Source organism: Sipha flava, unplaced genomic scaffold, assembly GCF_003268045.1.
Source record: "Sipha flava isolate LNK unplaced genomic scaffold, YSA_version1 237_pilon_pilon, whole genome shotgun sequence".
Lineage (NCBI taxonomy): Eukaryota > Metazoa > Arthropoda > Insecta > Hemiptera > Aphididae > Sipha > Sipha flava.
The window spans coordinates 451495-471287 of NW_020272879.1; the positions used below are offsets into that span (position 1 = coordinate 451495).

Here is a 19793-nt window from a genome sequence, read left to right on the forward strand (position 1 = left end):
TTAAGACAAGTATATCGAGAAAGTCGCGTAAACGACCTACCACTTTTTTCTTCGTGTGATTTAACGGTGCAATAAGTCAATGAACGTGATTCTAATACGGGTAAGTAAAATTGTGTAATAATAAATCACAATTATCCATTAAAGCTGAATATTTGAACGCTGGGCCAAAACATTTTGGCTAATATATATTTTATTAGATGACGTACCTTTAATAATACACCTGTCAAAAATATGCATTTTCAGCCCAATACAATTTTATAAAGAAAAATATTTAGATATAACCAATTCTAGTTCAACAAAACCTTCTTTTAACGGTATTGTACTTACATCATAATTGCAAATTTGTAGATTTGTAGCATATATTTATCTGTTTGGATTACAATGTGCTGTTATAAAAATATCACGTCGGCGGTCATCAGCGCTGGCGAAAGATTTTGCAAGGCCCGAGGCCGATTTTTTCACGGAGTTCTAGAATTTTTTTTGTGAATTACTCATTTGACATATTTTTCTATTTTAAATAATTTATATAAAAATATTTTTCCTTAGTATTTTATCATCAAAGCGTCAATAATATATTAATGTTTTTGTTGTTAGTTGCGGTAGCTGCTTCTTCTACTCGTCCGTCGGAGTTGTCGGTTGTAATTATTGGAATCGTTAACGAGCGATACCAACTCATTTGAAATGTCCACACGCAAATCGTAACAGTAGTGTCGTATTGTTTTCGCGATTGAATACATCATGCATAAACGAAATACTACATAATATATTGCAAGTACATACAAAGGCGCCCATATGGGGGGGGGCAATGGAGGGACATGTCCCCCCCTGGAAAATGTCAAAAATCTTGGAAAATTGCTCACTATGATCAGAATATATTTAAATGAAATTTAAAAATTTAATTTAATATATGAAAATCTATAATTTGTTTATGAAAAATCTATTTATTTAGTTTGGAAAATCAGGTTATCAGCTATAAAGCTATTAGAAGCTATCGAATCAGTTCAGAATAATTTCCTACGATTTATCTCTTTCAACTTCAATATGTGTAGGCCTCCTCGTGGTTCCTACGATACAGTATTAAAATTTATCAACCTTTCATCGCTTTAAAATAGACAAGTATTATTATCTAAATTCTTGCATAATTTACTATTAGGCAATATTGATTGTGAAGAGCTCCTTTCCTCTATTTGTTTTAAAATCCACTCCCTTAGCACAAGGAACAATGGTTTATTCTATCCTATCCCTTATAAAACGAACTATATGAAGAACAGTCCTTCTAACGTCTTAATGGCTGCGGGTAATTCCATTACCTTTGATTTTGTCTAACACGTCTCATTTTTACATTCTCTCTTGTTATTACTTACCTCATATGTTTCTTTTTATCTACTTATAACTGTATTCATAAGTATAACTGTATAACTGTATTCATTTTAGTTTATATTTGTAACTCTTAAGTCTTTTCGCTGTATATAATATTTCACATACCATGTACTATTTCTATTACCGTTCTCACGCTTACATTATTGTAAAGGACTCACGTCCGTTTATATATATATAAATAAATAAATAACAATAATCTTTTTCGTTTCTATTCTATAGATAATTATCAATTCTTAAAATATTGTGTTTCCAGAAATACGGTATATATATGTGTGTGTGTAAACCACCATAATATTTATATAGTATTTGTAAATTAATATTTCAATAAGTATAACTAATGTTTTTAGTGTCCAATTTATATTATTAATTAAATAAAGATTTCAATAAATTACTTTTATGGTAAATCGGTTGAATAATTATTATATTATAGTTTTCCAGTTTGATATACCTATATAATGTAATAATATAACGTAAAATTCTAAACCCCTTCTTATATCGTGGGTCATTCCTATTCAAGAGCAGATTGATAAATTAAAATGTTGTCCCCCTCCCCTTGAGAATTTTCCTATGGGCGCCCTTGAGTACATAATATACTCATCACCGTATCCACTCGTATCTATATTAACGTATTGCGTTCGAACGTCGCCGTCACTGCGGCGAGTTTTTAATTTCGCAAAAAGCCAACGCGCGGAATCGTAAAAGTTAAACGTACCGTGAACGCGCACCCGCCGCCGTAGACTCAAATCAAATTAGCTTCGTGATGTTCGCCAGACTCTGTTCGACCACCGCCCACCGCGCCGCGTCGTTGCGTACACCTAAACGTTCATCTCCGAAGCGTCGTCGTCGCGGCGTGTCGCCTTCAACGTCGCCCGCGCGCACATTAATAACGGAGAAATTGCATAACGCGTGTATAACGTCCACTGTCGAGCACCTCACTCCGTTAAAATTACGCGCTGCCTTGTCTATTTATATATACGTTTCAATGCGATTGCTACGTCTAATAAAAAATAACAATATATTACAATTAATTCCATACGGCATCGTGGTATCGACCATAGTGGGAGTAACCGAATTGCTTCCCGTCTGAAAAAGGTATTTTATCGGGTATATCCGAATTGGTTCCCGTTTAAAAAACACAAGAAAAAAGTGGAGCTGTGTATGTATATACATTTATTCATTTATCTATTTGGTACATTTATTTACATTATTTACCTACAACAAAACTATTTTTTTAAATTTCTATACAGTTGTCCGACATCAATTCAGCTTTTTGCTTGTATTTAATTGTCAATATTTAATATGAGCATAGTAGCGTGTGATTTCATAAGTGTCCGGAGGGTAAACTGGAGAATTTGCCACCCTGACTTTTCAGAAATTTTCAGAAATTTAATTGGCACCTATGTGTATTTTATGTATTACATGTTCGTAGATGTTCTTAAAAGTAATACCATGCAATTCGTGCAGTTTGATTTTAATATGTGGTGCAAACAATTTTTTTTATATTATTATGCAAACATGTGTGAATACTTTTATTTTTTCCAATGTACACATTTATTTATTAAGTTTAATTATATAGACAAATTGTTATAGAAACGATACGGGTGATATGATTTTACTAGGACTTTTCGCTGTACCATATGGCAAATATAACAAAAAATATGTATGAGAATAAACATAAACAATACAATAATAGTTTATAATTATTAATGTCGGTAGTCCTCCATAATATGGATTGTACCTACTGATATGGAAGACGAGAATTACAATTTGTTAGTAATAATTTTCAAGTTATACCTGCAAATAACGATTTATATTCATTATCAATTTAGCATGCGGTTTTTTTTATGATAGAAAAATAAAAATAAATGTTAAACATAAAAACTGAAATTGCATATAATACATTATCTTACTTTACGTTGTATTACAACTAGATATTTTATAATCGTATGTTTACTAATGGATGTCATATAATATACATGCCATCACAATATTTATAATGTAAATTATAAAACAATATGTGTCTATCAATTATATCTGTCATACCATATGTATTTACTGAGATTAAAACACTATACAAATACTCCCATCGTAATCGCGTAATAAGAGTGATGTCTGTCTTAAAATATGTATGTATTTTAAAAGTGATAATAGATAAAAATGAAATCAAGTTTTGTCCTTGACATTTGACATAATTTTTACACGTTGAAAGTATCTATTATAAATTAAAAGGAAATATAATTAATTATATATTTTTTATTCTACCTACACTTACGCAAATAATTCACAGTGTGTTTTACTATCACTCGAAAGTTTAATAAGCTTAAAAGCCACAGAGTAATGTTACCGACATTAATTTATCACTGTATAGACTTAAATATTCAAAATAGTAAGTCTTCATGCAATATTCTGTCTCTTTCAAAATAATAATATTATATCACATGTAATACAAGTATCTAGCTAGTAGAAAAAATAGTTTTTTTGGAGGTGTGTAAATAATAATTGCCTTCGTCGCTCGCTTCACTGCGGCCTTCTGTCATCGTCAATCGGTTCATTATGAGGATAATTAATACTTTAACGTCACCGGGTGTTTATACAAGCAACATAACGACACGCGTATAAGTACGTTACGTTTAATATATTATATTATAGAACTTCATGCATATTATTATTATATATTCATTTCAACGTCGTAAGATATTTGATATGGCTTGATTTACGGTAAGGTAAACATAGACTAAAGGTTAGTTTTTTCGATTCGATGGCGGTGGCGATTGAAAAAGAAATAAATAATGAAATGCGAACTCTATACCCGCACGTATTATTGTTATTGTTATTACTTTTTTACTTGTTTGACGTTCGATGATGGACATGATGGGGCGACTGGTTTATACCGTTTCGTAATAGTCAAAAAATAACGAAATAAACGTCTTCCTGAATGTATATATTTTAATAATACTACCGTGCGAGCGTGTAGTGTTTGCCAACTTTCATGTATACGAGTATAGCTGTACACGAAAGACTCGTAAACGAAATTTTATTGTAATTAGTATGGTGCATTAAAAACGTATTAAATTTGTGTATAATGAACGTATGTTTTTGTGTGTGTGACTGCGTTTGTTTATGTACGTTAGCCTTTCACGCGAAGCAATAAACGCTGCCGTAATCGACAGAATCGCAAACAGACATTGACCAGATCTATCGGAAAACCTAAGATCGACGACAACAACGATGACGATTTTTCAAAAATCGTTTATCTACGTTTCAATTAAATTAAATTTTACAATTTATTATTATTTTTCATCATTACACCCGATACCACGGTTTTTACTGGGTCATTTTGTATACCTTAACGAAGGCTAGATTAGTTAATGTGATTCAATCCTTATCCCTACCAAAAACATATATATTCGTATATTAATTCGTTGTAAAAGCTATTTATGTACTTCTATGTTTCTTATGTTCTTATATTTTTACGTAGTATCATAATATAGGTAATTTTTCATTTTTCATTCACTAACAACACGGTCACAGTACATTATAATTTATAATATTCATTAAATTTTTTATCGTTTATCAATATAGATATATTATATCATAGGTCCAATGAAATACTTCAAGTATATTGCAATTATAATCAGGATTTAGTACTTGAAGTTATAGATACCAGATTCAATTTTAGCACCCGAAAATATATTTTTGCATTAAATAATCAAAAACTACATTTGGAAAGCTAACGAAATAAGAAAGCTTAAGATATTATTTTTATAACAACTTACTGAATTTACTTGGAATTGTGGAAGTCGATCCAAAAGAAATGTATAACTGTTTTTATTTTTTTTTTTAGGTGAAAATAAATAAATACTCGCTAGTAAATAGAAAAGAAAATATTAAACGACGTACAGTATTAAATTTTTAAATGGTTAGTTAAACTAAGAAATATTATATTTTATTACAACTTGTTTTATACTCAGTTATAACAAGTTGTAATTTTTATAAATAAAATACAAAAACAAATAGGAACTATTTATAAGAATTATTAAAAAAACCCGGCATTTTTTTATATTTATGTAACACTACGATCATATCTTTTTTTTACTATTATAAACCAAAGTTCCTGTTTACACCATGTTCATCCGCTCGTCCGTCGTCTTCGACATTTTTTTCATTGTTTTATTATTAATAAAAACATACAGACACACAAGTATAAATAGCCACGTGCGCATAGAATCATAATTATTGTGTATTTATGTACGTATTAAACTTCTCATGTACATAACACACAAAATACGAAACTACACTATAGCTGTTCCCAGTTGTATATATTGTATAATACTCTAATAAATGTCTATAATATACATATTATGTTTATAGTTCAACAGTCGGTCTTTTTGAGCTGTTGCTCGGCCGACGAACCCTCAAGCACCCAAGCACGATATCAAAGTAAAGACAATAATAAAAAAATTATCCTGTATATTATATATAGTTATAGTAGATATATTTAGTCCCTGGTTTTTTGGCAAGTACAAGAGCACAGAACCATTTAAGACGATTACGCTAACAAGTGGCTGAAAGTTTGCAATTTTATACTCTATAACAAAAAGAAATTATATCAAAAATAATATATTTTTATTACTACAATTTCATCTTGTCAATATTACTTATTTTCATGTCATTACATTGTCTGGATCAATTTAAAAATTATATGTACAAAATAGTTCGTGAACGAAATTGTTATTTCAAATTGTTTCTTTTACAAATAATTGAAAACTTAACTTATATGATATAGTGTACATTTTTTACACTTTGTATAAAAAATTATTGATAATTTCCATATTTTTGATATTTCCTAAATGTATCAGCTGTGAAAATACTATATAGTTGCAATACATAAATATTTTCGAAACTGTAATAATACCTTTATTTATATGAATATATCAGCGATATTATTTCAAGAAACATCCTGTATGATATTATATTCAGTAAATAATAATACGAAATCATTTTCGAATAATAATCTTTAGCGATTTAGAATTTGATAGGATGTTATGAGGGTATGCCTTAGATTTCATTGAACTCAACGTTATATTTTAATAACGTTATTAATACATATAAAATATACATATATAATACATATATCATTACAGAGTGAACTTTCTGTCATATTTTTTTGTTATGTGGTTGTATTTGCTGCAGACTGCAGTTGCGTTTTTATTATGCAATTATTTTAAAATATCGAAGTTTCTCTATAGCGAATAACGGCACGTTTGAGTGCAGGAAAGCCGTTTTTATATCTTGCAGTAATAATTTATCTCCAGTTTCCGATAAGTCATATATGTATCTATGCAAGCACACACACACATATATAATCGGGTAAGACATGACGATTCGAAATTACGAGACGACGTTTTTAGTAGGTTGAGATTGCGTTTATAATATACAGTTACCATTTATAGACATCGCAAACGGATTCATGATTCTCATACGCAATAACTTACCATTATTACAAAACTATATTACTATTTAGTATCCTATCACGCGGTTACAGCTATTATTATTCGTTTTTTGTTATTCTGTTATTGCAAAATTAATTTGTTGGTTATTTAAAATGGTATAATTTAACTAAAAGGATTATTTAATAAGCACGCGTATGAAGTCTGTATATTGATTGTTGATGGCAAGGGGGTATTTGAGGGGGGGGTGGCGAAGGGGACATTCGCCCCCTCTTCATGGCTCGTATTTTTTATGAATATAATGCATTGATTTATTTAAAAAAAGGTAATGTATAAATAATTGAGAATTTAAATTACTAGTCTATCATTATAACAGGAACATGAGCTGTAGTTAATGAACTGTAAATTATTTTTAAGTTTGTATTGAAGAAAATTAGTTTTGTCCCCCCCCCCCCTATGGCCTCAACACAAATACGCTCTTGGTTGATGGTAAAATCGGATGAGTCTGAATGCTCATATTTATTTATAACATTTTCTTTGGACAGCTTTGGCCCGTGATTTGTTATCTTTTTTCGTTTAATAAATTAATAAATGATTAACTAAAAATTACTTTTCCGTATATTTTATTGAATACATACTTAAAATTTTAAAACCATATAAATGGGTAATACTTCAAATTACATTACCTACAAAATAATGACTGTCAATTGAACACATAACTCATCGAACCTTAATTAAAACAACCATATGATTTAAGGGTTAACTGGGTTATCTAATGTGTTCATCTTTTAAGTAAACTGAGACACCATTTTAAGAGAAAAGCGTTAACTACCAGGTATAAATATTTTTCAAAGTGAGGACTAAATTAAAAAATAGGTGCTAAGTGGTTAAAACTATAATTTTCCAACATTTCAATTATTTTATTCAATTTTAAACAGGAAAATATTAAATTAGGTAAAAAATGTGATATAAAATGAAAAAGTGATGAAATCATTACCAAATTACTTATTGTTTTCTTTACATTTTTTTCCAGCTCTCTATGAGTTTAGAAAAGTGAAACTTGTGAAATCAAATACGATACTTAACCATTTTTATATCTATTTAAACGTCATTGGCATATTTTGTGTGAATCTTTAGGATCTTTAGCAACCCTTCCCCCGACTTCTTACTATGGCACCATCGACATTTTCGAATAGTATTTCTCGTGAATTTTATGTTTTTTTTTTTAATGTTTATTTCCGAATAAGGTTTTGCAACTTCCTCAATAGTTTCACGGTTCACTAATGTTGGACGTATATTCATGTTAGTACTAACAGTACAGGAGTCGCCGCAGACAGGATATAACACAACAGTAGCAATTATTTAATAAAAACGAACACAATTGGACGAAATGCTTTTTATTATAAAGATAATTCGTGATTTTGCAGGGTCTCTTGAATACTGCTCAAAACGAAGGACGGTAAAAAACTAAAAAAAATCAAATCTCGTACGCGTAACAAATTCAAATAATTGCTGTGATCGTAATAACTACAGACGATAAACGTTGTACAGGTAAGCGCACGGAGCGGTAAATCAAAAGATATTCCAAACTTCCCGTTGAAACGGGAACGCGACTGTGATATTTCAACCTCTCTCGCGGCGGTCGCTCCTCCCCCCCTGGATAATTTACTCAGCAACTGGCTGCAGTCATGCGTCTTCGCGCCACGTGGTCAACCCACGAGTTACCAATATTGACCTGATCGGCGGCGGCAGCATTGACCGCGTTGTCGGTAACGCTACGGCGACCGCGAAACGATGTCGGTCGCGACCCGGTGCACTACATACGCGCCGTCCTCATGCCGATTCCGATTCGGCCATGTGCCGTTTTCACTGACGCTATGCAATCAGGCCGCCGACCGACTATCCCCTCGACTAGCACCTCGCGCGTACTCCGAATCCTTTTTCGTTCGGTTTTCTTTCCGTAAACGGTTCAATGGGTTACGCGCGAGACAGGTGTTGGGGGGGGGGGAGGAAACTACTTCGTGCAACCACGACTGGAGGACATGTGCACAGCGATTTAGGTTTGGTGGCACCGTACTTGTTATCAACGCTGTCGTCGCGGTCCTGGTTGCGATGAACGCAGTGGGTCGCAGATTTTTCTCACATTTCCGCTCGTTAGACTATAATACCCGTTACACTACAGGTAGTGTACCCCGTTTGCAGTAAACTGTTGTTATAGTTACGTCTGCTCCGCAGGATACCGATACAACCGTGATTCGTCCCGCACAAGCATTTCGCGTACGCTGCACAGCGGTCGGTTGATTTCAAGAACGTTGCCGCAATGGACCGGTATTTGTTTTCACATTTTTTCCTTTATATTATTTACGTTTAAATTTTATCAATTCAATTATTTTTTATTGCTAGGTTTAATATACTAAGTTTTGATTATTGATAATACCACGAACAGTTCCAATAACGAATAAGTCATTAAGCCAATAAGCCATTCAGTAAAATGAGAAACAAATCGAAAATTTAGAATTACTTTGAAAAGTATCCGTCTGAAGGCCTTTACATAGTTTGTTGGAAATAAAAATTGTAAAGGTGGAAACACAGTGAATTCCGCTTATAAAACTTACTTTGGGACCAGCATAAAGTGAGTTTTACGAATAATACCGAATAAATCTTAAAGACGAAGTTAAAAAAATACAAATAAAAAATCTGAATATAATTATTAACTTTATTTTGCTTTCCTTGCATATTAGATATTACATAATTAATTTGAATTTTAACATTTAGGTTGTCTATTAACGCGGGTACACACACAAATAAGTGCATCGATCAGTAAATCATTTAAAAAATCTGAAATGTAATATTTTCTGTAATGCAGTCCACGGGTAACCCATTAAAGCCGCAATATTAGTGTATATTGGTGTATATATAGACTAAAATAATTTATTGCATACCATCGATGAATTTAATTTTAATATGGACTGTGCGGTGGTTATACATTTATATATATGGTTGTACACACACATACATAATACAATATAGTCAACGGTTTTCACACGGACCGAAACACTCGAAATTCCAAGTCCACTCACTAATTCAGCCACTTGACGGCGATTTTTAAAATAATAATAATCAATTTCATAAACATTTATATATATGAAGGTATAATAACATAACTGCCATCACCGTCATACTAAATTACTATAAAGGTTATATTATATAATTGTCGGCATAAAAGCTTATTCACGTTATAACTGTCAAAAATATATCGTACACAACACGTTTTGTATATTATATTTATAAAATGAATAACATTGTGTAGAAATAATTTTTTTATGTTTTTCTTACTCTCATTATACACCCACGTGTGTACACTAAAACCTACTATAAACTTTTATTAGTAATTGTTTTATACACTTTAGTTTACATAAAATGTTTGTCAAAAAAATGAACAGTAAAATAGACAAGAATCATATTATACTCGTATACTAACTACAATGTAATTTCATCGTCGTATTCTTTTCTTCGATGAATTCTTTGTATTTGGTCGATTTTATACTTCACAATAATGACGTATGATTACCATTATTTATTACTAATATGATTTATAATTACTTATAATATTATTTATTATGTTATTATTTATATTAATAAAAATAAAATTTAATATAAACCTAAAATGAAAATAGTTTAACTTATAAATAATATATATATATAATATACTTATAAATGTATTATTTTATTTTTTTATTGATTTAAGGCTTCAACAACAATGGTAATTAATCTACTTAAATTAAAAAAATAAGTAATATATTATTGTACTAAGCAGTTATGAACGGTGATATTTAAAATTGCATACATTGAGTATTGGTGTATTACAATTTATTAATTATATTAATATATTAATGTATTCACAATGTATATACCTATGTTTTAATATATTATATTACTACATCTAATGAAAAAGTAATTATTAAAACGACCAACTTATGTTACACGTATATTGTTGTTACTTAATGTATTTTGATTAGTGATTTTAGTTGTATTAATTCATCACTCATAATATTTTTTAAAATTACTTATCTAGTACATAATATTCAACTACAATTATATAAGCTACTTATATAATGCAGAACATTTAACATTATTATTCTATTATTTAGCACGGTGCATGAACAATATGATTGATTTATATATGATTTTGTAGGCAAAAAGCTATCAAAAGTAAGATAAAGCATTGTAGTTTTTTAGTTCTACTTTAAATATTTACGTTATTATATTACGCATAATATTGTAAGATGGTTATTATGGTTGGGTATTGTATAATATATTTCTATAGTTTTGAATTCTGCTCGCACAGTATCCTATGTATTATAGCATCCATACAAGTACATATTTAATTAAAAAGATTTTCCCCGTGTTTGCCCAAGTATCGAATTTTATAGAAAAAAAAAACAAATAAAGAGTAATACATACGTATATTAGTTCTATATGGTCTGAGAAATTTAGTTCTATATTACGAGGTAAACCACACAACGTGTCTGGCGCAGTCGTCTGCCTGCTACACTGAAACACTGAAACGTATATACATATACTATATGTATAATATAATGTATGTACTACATAGGATTAAAGGAAAATGAAAAAAACCCTTGATTTGTTTTCTAAAACTAACAAGTGGTTGGAGAATCGTTTCGCTTTTATGGTCCCGCCAAGAAATGTACACACACACACACACACACACATAGAACACTATCTCGTTATAGATGGTACAATTTTTGAGACTAAAACACTAAAAATGACAAAATTATGTGACTCGAAATCACTCATAATTATCGCGGTCTAGGCGGTCCTGCGACACGAGTTCGAAGGTATAGGCACTAGGCGCGCGTATGTTTTTTTAAATTTTTTCCACCCGTATACGAACGGAACGAGATCCCTTTAGACCGACCGCTAAGGCATCATAGCACTTTGTCGGCGCACCCGCGTGGTAATCATTTTTTATTTATGTAACGTCGAGAAGAGAAAAACACGAATCTGTGTCTGTGCTTTATAATAATAAATATACACGGCGGTGCGACTATATCGAATCATTCCAATCAACCCTGATTTATTATGTTGTTGTTTTTTTCGCCCTAGTATAATTTTTACCCATTACCACAAAACACGTGTTCCAAATGACGTAAAGTGCTACTATAAAGATACTACTGCATTCAGTACGTCAGTATATATATTATTTGTAATAATTGGTATACTAGCTGTATCGTTCAAATAGAAGACAGATTAATAGATAATTGTGCTTCACGATTAAGTATGTGTGGTTAAATTTGAATATTTTTAGTATCTTGATAGTATCTACAGGCGAAAACACCATCAATATTGTATTTTATTTTCAACGCTTTTTTAAACATCTGTGCACGATGATAAATTAAAATATAATTAATAATACGATATTTATTTTATTTCAATTTTTATTATATTGTACTCGTATTTCGTTAATATTTAATAATATTCATAAAAAATAAAATAAATTGTAATCTTTACGTTTTACAAAATAGGAATATTATTATAAATTCATAATATATTTGTAATTTATCATATGTATATAGGTTAGAGACTTGTTACTGTTATAGTAGTATTTTAGAACTTGCACTGCATATTATTGTGTTAACGGTAAAATAATGATAGCGCTTAGTACAGTGGTCGCCAATTTTTTCAAATAAGTGAGTTACATTTGAAATGTTAAGTTTCTACTGATCGACATCTAGAACATGTTATGAGGAGATTGGTTTAAAGTGGAAAAAAAATTAAAAAAATGGTCTAATAATTATTTATCGTTTCTCTTTTGTTTCTTAATAATAATAAATAATAATAATCTAATATTCTAATAATACACAAGAAAAGAAAAAATAAGTTTATTTATGTGATACCTGACATTGGTTTTTTACAAAACCAATGACAAAACTTTTTATTACGATCGACAAATATCCCTAGAAAGATCGATAAATCAATCTCGATCGACCCTGCGACCCTGCGAGTACAATATGCTAACATATTAATATTATCAGAGTTATTACTGGCTAGTGCATAATGGTTAGAGATTTTTTGGCATTGCGAATGCCTACAGTTATGTAAGTTGTTTAATTCTAATTATTATTACTGTATTTTGCATTGTGCCTGCTGGAAACTCTTCTACTTATTATAATTATATTGTGCCTAACTGACAACTATCAATATTATTGTATTATATGTTAAACATTTTGTATGGCAATTTTATTGATTATAATACAGATCACACATTAACATTTATTCTGTCATTAATCCAATATCATACCTTGGTATCTAAACCCATCTTTTATAATCATAGGCATTCACAACAACAGAGAATATTACTATCATTAGAACTAAAACTTATGAAAAGTAAAAATGTATAACATAATAAGAGCTTTATAATTATTTATAATTTAAACTTACAATTTAGTTTTTTTTTTTTTTTACTTACTATTTGAGTTGAATTGTAAACCTTTTGTCTAGAACAGATATAACTATGGTAGACATGCGACTACCAATTTTAAGAGACAAAATAAAAAATAAATAGTGAAAAAAATTATTAAATATAAGTGTCATGTCGCAACTATCGTAGATTCTGAGATAATGTTATATTTGGTATACACTATTACGTTTTATATTCTAATAAACTGTTATCGAGTAAGCTTTATTGATGGTTTTATATGAATATAAATATAATAATAAAAATATTTTTTTCGTCAAATTTTTATGCACGGCCCGCGTGGTAAACTATTCAATATATTTAGCACACTTGATACTTTAAGTTCGGTAAAATACGATTGAGAACATTATTTTTAACTAACTTTTTTTCCAATGTTGCCAAATTTAATCGAATGATAATTTTGAGTACAATAATCGGCTATCGAACGATTAATAAAATTATACCTCTTGGCTGAACGATTGATACGGTTGATATTTATCAGATTAACCGGATGTTATTAGTAACTTAAATACCAGATACCTATACGAGATACCTACAGGTGTCGTAGTCGTCGTAAAAACGTCAACGAAGTATTCGTTAGTTTATAAAATATATTACGTATCATATTCCTTTTCTTCAAATAATGGAAAATAATGAAATTAAAATTATACAAAATGAACGGGGTGAAAATCTAGTATTATTAGATAGTATATAATAAATAAAGTTTTATTCGGATACGTAAGGACATAAGCAAAATTTTGAGTACCTATGTTTAAATACAATAACCTGCTATAACTAATTAATAGATACCTCATTTCTTATTACTAGGGAACGGATTTATATGTAATAAAAATACAGAAATATGTACATATATATGTAAGTATAATTTATAAAATATGTGCTAAAAACATCCAAATATGTAGGGAAAAAAAAATTAAAAAAAAAGTGATTATTATTATTAAATTATCAAAAAGATTTGTTGCATTGAATTATTACAATATCTTGTAAATTATCAAATGTTAAATGTCTCCTATTAGGTATCAAAATACTTTTAAAGCGGCTAAATTATCGTTTCACATCAACCGATGTATTAAAAGCATATTTCAAGTGCATACTATCAGAAGGCGATAATTCCAAATTTTTAAAAGGTTGTCTGCCATTCATTATGTCATTGATTGTTTTAAAATCAATATTGCCTGGAATTTTTTTCTGTAACAGCATGAATTTTCTTTTTTACGACATCTATTGGTCCGCTTACGAGTTTTAATCGCTGATTCAACAATTTGCATACTATCATTTGGTGAAATATTTTTTATTAATAATTTTGTTAAATTATTTTTAATTAAAATTAAATTATTTTCAATGTTTCATTTTGCATAATATTTTGAGCTTTGCCAATAGAGATAAAAGTTTCTGGATATAATTTTGAAATAATTTCTTGTATTTTCGTACGAAGAAGACGCATGAATGATGAAATGATAAAAATATGTTTAAAAATATTTAAAAATTAGTGAAATATGTAAAAATATGTAATTATACCAAAATATGTAAAACTATGTAAAATAAAAGTATCATAATTTTAATAGGAATGATTTAAATCATAAACATTTCTTATCGAATCTTAAATACCTCGTTTTAATAAAAATATGCATTTACATATAAATCCGTTCCCTACTTATTACATATTTTTATAATTCTACATTTTTGAAAATTTTGTAAACATATTTACTTTACATATGACTTTTTTCAAGAATATTTGTTAAATGATAAATTATAAATTATGTGGCAACGATGCACATAAAATCGTTCTCAATTATATTCGTTTTTGTGTTTTTTTGGGGTATTAGTGGTGAGTGCTATGTTAGTTTTAAGTGTTTTCAATCGTTCGGCCAAAAGGTATACCGTTCTCAATCGTTCGATAGCCTTTGATTTTGACATGTTTCGTCTAGAATATCTCTTTTATGTTGGCTAATACAAACATTATTTAAATTTCTATTTAACTAAATTTTAACTAAAAATATGAATAATTAATTTCTGGATTTTAACTTCAAAAGTACAACGAATTAAAATAAATCTTCAAATTATTATATAACGTCCTGATATATATCTCTATATATATATGTATAAATCTCGTGTCACAGTGTTTATGACCATACTCCTCCAAAACGGCATAACCGATTTTAATGAAATTTTGTATATACATTTGGTAGGTCTGCGAATAGGTTTTTTATCTATTTTTTATACTCCTAAGTGCTATTGTTTCGTAGTTTGATTTAATAATTTTTGACTCGGTCGATAACTGCGCAATTGAAAATGAATTATTAAATGATACTATTAAAAACTATTTAAAAACTATTAATTTTATTTTTGGTATTAAATGACGGGTATTGCATAAATATTAAACAACAAAATCTCGCAACAGGTGCTAAAACAAACAAGAATGCTAGTTCGAAGGATTATTATACATATCGGTTAATGATTAGATGCGATCAGGACAACGTTATTCTAGGATGTCGTGAGATTGGTCAACAATTCATGGTCGACATGTATGTAAAGATAGAGAGCGAATAATTACGATACTTGCGATTCAATCAAAAAAAGCTGCGTGCGGAAAATTCTCAAAATAATTGTTAGATATCGGCGATGAGAAAGTTACTACAGATGAAACGGGATGCATATACAATTACCGACCGATTTCTGCACAATCTATGATTCGCAAGATGCTCTCATTGATCAGATATTTTTCAATATACACAGACAATACACAAATCATGAGTGGCTGGCAGAAAGAGTAATTTTAGCAGCAAAAAATGCGGACATTAACGAATTGAATCTCAAGATACAACATTTGTTACCAGGAGACTTGGTGTCATACGAATCTATTGATACAGTTTGCGATGCTACTGAATCTGTAAATTATCCTTCAGAGTTTTTAAACTCATTGGATTTGCCAGGCATGTCACCGTATAATTTACAACTGAAGGTTGGCTCTTCGGTTATTTTGCTTCGTAATTTGAACCCTCCACGGTTGTGTAACGGCACGCGATTAGTCATTAAAAAATTAATGAAAAATGTTATCGAAGCCATCATTTTAAATGGCAAATTCCGAGGTGAAAATATAATATTACCGCGAATCCCTATTTTACCCATAGATGTGCCAATACAATTTAAACGTCTTCAATTTCCAATTAGATTGGCATTTGCAATGACTATAAATAAGTATCAAGGTCGAACGATGTCTATTTGTGGTTTAGGTTTGAGCATATTATATTTTTCACACGGACAATTATATGTCGCGTGCTCACGAACCATCCAGTTTGTGTTAGCGAAAGATGGGATAGCAAAAAATATTGTACACTCGGTTACATTAAGGGATTGATATTGTTTTTTACTAATATTGTCATAATTAGCGATGTATATAATTTTAAAGGTTCAATTTTAATAAATTAGTAAAAAAATAAATGTTTGATGTTTTTTCATTTTTATATTTCGTCACCGTTCACGGCACTCCATACTTCTTTCACTTATATACCACATCCTTACACACCTATATTAAATTAGTTATTTTTTTCTAGCAAAATATTCTCTAGAAATAATTTATATGATAAAACAAAGTTTATCGGGTTAGCTAGTATATCTATATATATATAACATCATTCTAACGTTTGGAATCATTTTTATAAACGATATTATTGATCATTGTTTATGAAAATATGTTCAATCGATATGATTTCAACAAAATTGTCATCTATACCTAAAGTTCTATTGGATGTATGTCATTTCGTTGCAGTAATTTCGTCGCTGACATTTGGACGCATGCTACATTTAGTCGCGCGCCATTTTATCGCATATATAAATATTTTTTTTTCTTGTATCATATAAAAATCTTAAAGTAGTATCGCAAAGAAATTATATGGCATAAACACAATTATATTTTATCTTATAACTATATCATATAATTATCTTATAGTAGTATTATCAGTCATTGACTAGTTAGAAACACTAAAATTTTATTGCACTGGAAATTATATCTATTTCGTATTAGTATAATACTATAACTGTTGTAAAATGTTACCATAGTGTACAGAGACGTATTAAAAAATTTGACGCTCCCGGTAAAGTTATATTGCCACCCCTAAACACGTTTTATACGATTTTTTAAGAAAGATAATATTTATTATCTATGGATTTTACGCGGTCAACTTTTGATATCATGAAAATAAAAATCGCAGTGTGGTCGGTATGCAAAGTCTTAAAATATTAAAATTTTTTGATTAATGAATGAAAATAATGCTGCCGTCCCTTAATTTCAAAAAAAAATTTGTTTTCCAGGATGATGGGAGTTCAAGGTAAAATTATTAATCCCAAGTATTGTGTAAAATAAATATTTATTCATCGAATCACTAGTTAATTAATTCATTTAAATATAGATAAGATAGCTTCATAAAATCACAGTGATGCACAAAATACGGCAAACATTGAAGCTAAAAGAACATAAAATCAAATGCTATCACAATAGTTATGTCAATTCGTGGTATATTGACAGTTACATCTTCAAAGCTAATAATTCATAATAATTAAATATACAGATTTTAAATATTTTAAACAAAAAAAAATTTAATATTTTCTACTACTTATACACAATTTAATATATGATTATCGATCACCGGTACACCATAATACTATTTTGTCAAAGAAAGAGAAACGAGGAAGAACAGACACTCGGTCTTCGTTTAATCTTATCGAGTTTATTATCTAGGTGCGTTCATTTACAGCTATACACTATAGTACTCGGATTGAAGACCAGAAGGTGTTGACGACGTATTTATTGTGATGGAAAAAAAAACAAAACGTTTTTATTATAGTAATAACAAAATCATAAAAACGATATTACGTATACACAAAAAATACATACACGTATATAAATAATATGCACAGTATAATCGTTTTCCGACTGAAAAAAATGTCGACACGTAATCTGGCACATCGTAAACAATATGTAGACATATATATTGTATCGTATAAACAATAACCATAACGGTACGTCCGCAGTGCGTCCGAGACACAATACGGTGGTGACATCGACGTGCTGTACAGGGCCGGCGAGAGGGTGGGGCAGGGAGGGCTAGAGTCCCGGGGCCCGTCGTCTTGTAGCCTTTTATGGAATATTCTTATTGAACGTAAAATATGTACGAGTAGTTCGTATACGTAAGTGAAACAAGTGCAAGTAAAAAGGGCCCCGGAGCCTTGGAAAGTTCTCACCGGCCCTGGTACTGGAATGAGTATTTTCAGCATATATTTAGAGTGGCCGGCAGTAAAAATATCGTTACGCGCCGCCTACCTGTACGTGCGAACGGCCATCGGTGCGAGAACCGGCGCGGCGGCAGTAAAAATTCGCTTGCACCAGGTTTCCAGGAAGAATAAAATAAAAATTAATAGCGCACGACGTGTACGCGTGCACATGCACGCAAACGACGTAACACGGAACCGTCGACGTTGCATAAGACGCCGGTCGTACGTTATGTTATATATGTTAATGTATACGTGTCAATACGTGTATATGTTGTATGCGTATAATAGCGTGTGTGTGCGGGCGCGCGAGCTGACGTTTCGGCCACAGATGGAAAATATTAAAATCCGAAATTAATCAACGCCGAGGAAAGGTTTTCGACTGGTACGCGATACGACCGCGCGCATAAAGTGGCGCCTGCAGGACGTAGGGGACCGACCAGATTTCTGTGTAACATTTATTCATCCTTTTTCTTTTCTCGTATACGCGCGCGCGAACGAGCATGAGATTTCTGTGGGTCATCGAGACGTCGTCAACCTTATGTGAGGATTCCTACACATATATATATGTATGTATGTGTGTATGCGAGAAATACTAAACGCGTTTAACGTGTACGCTAAAACTCGAGCATGTTTTAACTGCGTTTGTAATACGAAACGGTCAACAATCCGAATAGCTCTTTCGGAGACCTTCTGAAAATCGGTTGTATATTAAATTGTACACACTACATCGTAGCCGCCTTGATTTATCGCGGCAAAACCGAATCATAATGTATGACGCGGTCGGGTCGTTTTCGTAAATGCTCCAACGCCCTGCGAACAGTGTCTACGTGGCGTCATACGTGTGACGAGCGTATTCATCAACGGTTAACTGTATAAATGTCTCGCGTCTCTTCGAGTAGATTTGAGGAACATTCATGACTTTCTCAATTATTTTCGCACCATGCCAATATATATACTTTTTTGTTCTGAAATCGAAATGAAACGACAAAAGTATCAACTATTACAATGTTCCTTATTTTTTCAAAGTTCTTATTTTGTTCAATAGAATAACACGAGATCTAAAATATATACTTCAAAGAATTTATTTGCCAATTTTAAAAAAAAAATAGCCGTAAAACAATTTAAATTAAACTCACGTTTATTTAAATAAATAAAGCGTTTGATTTTTGTTGATGTTAAAAAAATATAATTAT

The 19793-nt window shown here is 30.5% G+C and overlaps 1 long non-coding RNA gene across 3 annotated transcripts; it reads left to right on the forward strand.

Moving 5' to 3' along the window:
• Positions 1–2324: 2324 nt before the first annotated feature.
• On the forward strand, positions 2325–10183 carry LOC112683952. 3 transcript variants are annotated; one of them, XR_003148630.1, is made up of 5 exons: positions 2325–2536; positions 8258–8381; positions 9066–9158; positions 9234–9462; positions 9606–10183. It is a non-coding gene; the product is annotated as an uncharacterized LOC112683952 (long non-coding RNA). The 3 variants fall into 3 exon arrangements; XR_003148631.1 differs by lacking the exons at positions 2325–2536; positions 8258–8381 and adding an exon at positions 8672–9012; XR_003148629.1 differs by lacking the exons at positions 2325–2536; positions 8258–8381 and having other exon boundaries at positions 8676–9158.
• Positions 10184–19793: the final 9610 nt, after the last annotated feature.